General features: G+C 35.4%; 1 long non-coding RNA gene across 1 annotated transcript; it reads left to right on the forward strand.

The window, feature by feature from the left end:
• The first annotated feature begins 1,306 nt into the window (after nt 1-1,306).
• On the forward strand, nt 1,307-5,534 carry LOC310910784. The gene is made up of 3 exons (XR_014590400.1): nt 1,307-1,392; nt 4,917-5,033; nt 5,440-5,534. It is a non-coding gene; the product is annotated as an uncharacterized lncRNA (long non-coding RNA).
• The last annotated feature ends 345 nt before the right edge of the window (nt 5,535-5,879 follow it).

Consider the following 5,879-nt stretch of genomic DNA (forward strand, 5'->3'; position numbering starts at 1 on the left):
GATAAGCAGAGGAAAAACACTAGGCAGTCTGGAATGGCTCCCACATGCCCACAGAGTGTGCAGATGTAAATGCCATAGTATGGCATTTACAGTAGTGTAGCTTTTCTGCACTCATATCTACTCCTGTTCAAATCTGCACTACTTAGTCATTTGAGGGCACAGGTATTCCTTTAAAATGAACAGGAATGTATGGCCCCAAATAACAGAATCCTTTCTCTCCTAAAAGTTTTTCCCTAGTTTAATTTTTTTGTTGTTATGTTGAACTCTCATTCTAGCTAAAGTTCCCTGACTCAGAGCTCTCAGTATTAACACCTGAGAACAAAATCACAGATCAGTATTTTGAAACCAAATGTGTTCTGAAAACTGTCAAGAGATCCATGAGGTTTTCAATTTATTTAATTTAAACTGTGTTAACCTCTTAAAGGACACAGTGTAGTTATCTGTATATCATTCTGTGTATTACTGCAGTGTACTCTGCTATCTTGGGGAGAAGGCTTTACCATTTTAAGTATTTGTATCTGCACTGTTGCACAGAAGAATACTGAACACATGCAAATAAAAGAATGAAGCTGAAAAGAAAAAATGTCTTTTGTATTTCATTTACTGACGGTAAGCAGTAGAAGAGTGTTGGGGGTTCATATATATATACATATGAAAAACAACGGCTGAAAAAAAACCTTTTTTCCAGTCATAGAAAGATGTTTTACTGGTACACAAGCAAAGTATTTGCTTTCATGAAAGGAAAATGGGTAGAAAAAAATTGAGAAGATTACAAGATGAAACAAGAAGTAACTTCATTGAAATTAGGCAGCTACAAGAACAGAGCAAAGTCAAAGTGCACATTTCAGAGGAGGGCCAGCACATCCTGATAATTAACATTGATTTGCAATGGAAAAACATAAGTCAGCTGCAGTAACATTCTCATTCACAGAACACTAAAAAACAGCGTTTGGATGTTAACAAGAGTATATAATTTCATGGTTTTCTCTTCTGCAACTTCCCTTTTTATTTTGGGAAGTTTTGGCCTGACTACTTTCTTCACTTCCCTTTAAAAGGAATCAAGCCTCAGGAGGCAGAAGTTGCACAACATGGCTACTTCATTTCTTTTTCTTTCACCTTAAAAAAATAGTTTACCTTTAGATACAAAAGCAAAGTAAAAACTTATCCAACACTCTTTTCACATTTTTTCACTTAGATAGGATGGTGGCAATGAAAGGTTATTTTAGAGCTGCTTATTTAGACACTAAAGTGCCCATAAAAGAGAGAATTTATCCTTTTGCCAGAGATATGCAGGTTAAAAATAGCACGGTACTGAAGAAAAACAGGTGATGACACTGTGCCAGATGACAACAAAATGGCCTAGCAATGGAAAAGAAATTAATCCTATATAAAGTAAGTTTTTCTGAAGTGCTCTTATGTTCTACACAGAGTTCCTTTTCTCAGTTATCCTGTACTATAGTATGACTCAAAAGCAGAATAGGTAACAAAATGAAATGTTAACTACAAGTTAGAGATATGCTACTAGATCTTGGTGTTTGGGGAGGTGAGAGGGTTTGTTTTGTAGGAAACAAATTCTAGATTTTATCCATTAACTGTCTTCATCATTATTTCTGTTAAGGAACAACAGAATTTGCTAACAAATTATCAAACAGAAAGCAATTCTAATATTTTGAATATCATTAGTTTAAATACTGCACATGAAATATTTCTGAAAACAGTACTCAATGCGCTTTGAGAACTGAATTTATTCAAGAGTTTGGTTGGTTTTCATATTAAGTTATCTCTTTTTTTATAGAGAGAGAATGTTTTTCTATTTTTTTTTCTTCTCTCAGTTTGCAGAAAGTAAAAGTTAGGGAAGAGATACTATTTAGAATTTTTTTAAAAGTTAGGTCATTATTAGAAATGTTAAACATTAAGCCTAATCAAGACAAAGCTCAAAGTGCAAAGAGGTTCTTCCTAACTTATACCAAGAAATGTTTACAATGAACATCAATAATTAAATGAAAGGAAATTAGCCTGACTATTGTTACTATTATACAGAGAATGAAAACTTTTCAGAATAAACCTCACTTTAAAATTATCTGAATATCCAGAAGAGCAAATTTCAAGTACTTGGAGAGTTTACGATCCTTCTTGGGAAGTTAACATTACTTGCCATATATGGTTGTGCAATTAAACTAATTTTCTAATGCTAAGGAAAAGCATTCTTTTTTAAATCCTCAAGACTATAAATTTTTAAAGTACCTATCCATTACATGGGCTTAAATCCCTCAAATGCAGTATTGTCAATGCAGTAACTTCTCCCTCCCCAAATTGATTATGTCTCTGTATATTGGCTATAGATATTGAATCGACATTTTTAGTATTTAAAGAAACCTGACGGTGTTATCAATTGTATTATTGGGTAAGAGATTTAGGGTAAAAGCCACAGTATTGATCAGACTCCATCTTTGAATGAAATAAACAAACCAAACATCTATTGCTTTACTTTTCTGTGTGTGTATGTGTGTCTGCACACATGCATATCTGTTTATTTTGACAAACATGGTTTTATTTGTCCCCAGAGGAAATGGTGCCATTAATCAGATAATTATGAGTGCAAAATTATCCATTGGGCACTTAAATAATTGTCAGAGTACACAAAGCCATTTAATCTAACTGACTTTTTCAATGTTAAAGAGGCTAAGTACTACGCTACGTATGGGCTGAAAATTGATTATCCTTAATACAAAATGAAACTCAAAAGTTATGAAGTATGCACGCTTGCTGCTTTCCTTTTTTTCTATGCAATGAAACCTTTTTAAGTTGGAGATGGAGCTGACAGAACGCCAAGACTCTTCATTCTGAAGCAAGGATAGTAATGTCTATTGCTCCTCCCAGTATGCATCACTTTGCACTGCTTCGGCCTCACCATGAACTGGCTTTTTCACATCTGCTGCAGAAAGTCTCAGGGCACTTGTACTTAATCTTTGAGAACTGTGATTATTTTAGAAAGATGACAATCTTAAACAGTAACCCCATGGAAACATATGCATACGTAGGATATAGATATATATTTAAACATTAAAGAAGTTTATTAAATAATTTATTAATTTCTTTCTTAAGACCTCTGATTTGACTCTTTCTGCCTCTGAAGACAAGATTTAATTTACTGTCAATAACTGGGCAATATATCTGACAGCTTTCAGGTTGTAAGTGGGTTTCTACGTAATAATCCTTACATTATGAAAAACATTCTCCAACATTCTCCTACTTTCATAAATTCCTATCCAAGAAACCTATCCACACAAATTATGTTTAACATCATTTCAGTATAGGCTCTGGAACTGGCAAACAGTGAACATCTCGTAGTGTTAAATACCTTAACAGAGCCTGTGGCTGATTTTACCACAAGCAGACTCAAATCTTGCCCTGAATTCAATGCTATCTCATATATTGTCTGTGACAACTTTAAAACTATTTTCAATTTGATATGTCCTCACAAAAGGCAGACAGAAGGTCAGTTGTAGAAAAACAAAGATTTTTCCTTTTTTTATTCACAACTGCAAGTCAAATAGAAAAATAAACTTGTTTCTTTCATTTGTATTATCTAGTCTGGGATATAATTTAGGAAAGAATACTATAGAGCTGATAAAACATTACACAAGTGCTTTCTACAGGCATCACAGTAAATTATGCAGTGCTGTTGGCTTTTTTCACCTTCACCATGAAGGGCATTTTTCCAATAACTGCTGTAAACATTTTAAGAACTCTTGACTCTAAAGCAAAAATTGAAATGTAAAAAATTTTAAATTAGCTGTCATGAAAGCATATTTTTAACCTTTCAGAAGTCTTTGGATGTCATACTCAGACCCATGATGCTTAATACCACTGTTCACATGGCTATGATACTAACCATTAAGTGATGATAAACAGTAAGGCATGCTGTGCAAATGACATATAATTTCATGTTGCATTCCCCATACCCTATTACAAATCACAGTAGAATTTTTGTGGTTAGGTCATATACTGTGCTAGACCAGGCAGCATATGATGTCACTGCCCTGATAATCATAAACATTATGCACAGATTTTATCTACTGGTCAAAAGAAACCTGTAATTAATGACTAAGCCAACCAGATCTAATAAAATGACAGGGTCTTTCCAGTCCTATAGGCATGGACTAATCAACAGCTTCCCTTAAAAGCTCCCACTGCTACCTAACACTCTGGATGTCTTTTCAGAAAAGTGCATGTTCTAAAAAAAATTTAGGAACATATCACAAACATTTCCAAGATGTCTGGGGCTCACTTGTGCCCCTTCACCCTCATCTGCCTTGCTGTGCCTACAAGTTTTCTGAGATTTCACTGGTCAATGAAGACAATTACTCATCTCATTTTCACATGGTTATTTTTAAACTGGTCCATGCATGTTCTGACAACAAGATCCAGTGCCTTCATTGCAGGAACTAGGACAATTTTAATGTATCCCAGTAATTAGGGTTTTGGGTTTTCCACATATAGATACACGCGTATCTATCTGCGTCTCTGCATATCTTGATGTTATCCTAATTAGATTGGAATTAAGGGCTCTTAGTTTTGGACAGAGTTCATACTTAATTAAACATTTTAATTTTAAATTGGCAGGCTTAGAGAAGATCTGAGTTTGCAGTTAGAGATATTGCTTTTAGTGTAAACAGGAAATGAATAAACATCAGAAGACACCAGTGAATAAAGAGTGAACAGAAAAATGGTGAAATATTATTTTTTCCTGCCTCATTTTGCCTGTCTTAAAGAGAGATAAAACCATATTTTGAATGTAGAACAGCATTCTACACATAGTGTTCTTTTATTGACATAGTGCAGTAGTGAAACTTCCTGCTCTCGTTATGATGAGAGGCCCGCAATGAACCTCCTTTACTTTATGTGTCCCATAGATCCTGCTGTGCAACACCCCATATCCTGATGAGGTTTTCTGCTCAGCCTGTCTGGCTTCCTACGCTCGATCCTTGTGGCTGTTCTTTCAGCTGCATAGAAGGAATACTTTCAGGAAGGTAATTGAGGGCAGATATGTTTTCATTATATGCGAAAGGAGCAGTCCTGAAGATAAGAGAGAAGGAATGCCTCCTTTGCTATCTGCCAACGCATTCTGCTGCTGAAAGAAGTGCAGAATTCCTGAATGCTCCCTCCATGGGTAAGAAAGGGCTAGAAGCAATTTGTCAAATGACCTTATGATCACCAAAAACTCTGTATTTATTAATATAGACATCAATTTTGCAGTGCATAGATACATAATGGGTTTTTTTTGCAAACAGTATGGATTGGGTTGTACTAAATTTCTTTTTGTTAAGCAACTCTTGCTAATACTGAGGACTTCTACAAGAAAATATGACTCAGCAAGGATCACGGGAAGTATCCTTTTATGTTAAAATTTTATTTGTACCTTTTACAAAAATACAGAAGCAAAGCTGCCCACTTACTTTTGTACATATGGATGCATTCTTTCATCATTCAAAGAAACAATACAACTTATATCATTCTGAAGCAAAAAAGAGAAACAGTGGTGGTCCTTCAGATGACACACTGGGGATGTGCTGTAGTTCTGCAGTATGTATGCATTTGTTACAGATGAGTAGTTTCTGCTTTTATTTACGCTGGACGAGGTTTTGCCTCTCCTGCCATCAGCAATTTAAAGAGCCCATTTCATGACTCTTCAAGACTGGCTGCTTTCCCACTAGGCAACAGGAACACTGGCTGCTCTAGACTGCCCTTGTCACCACCCAGTCCTTGACTCTCTTTACTTTTAGCCAGAGACTTGATGGATTTTCTAGGAGGGGTTTTATGGTCTAAGGACTAGAATAATTAGCTAGGGGGACAGTGTATGCAGGTGACTCAGAACC

Source organism: Zosterops lateralis, assembly GCF_965231275.1.
Source record: "Zosterops lateralis genome assembly, chromosome: 6".
NCBI lineage: Eukaryota > Metazoa > Chordata > Aves > Passeriformes > Zosteropidae > Zosterops > Zosterops lateralis.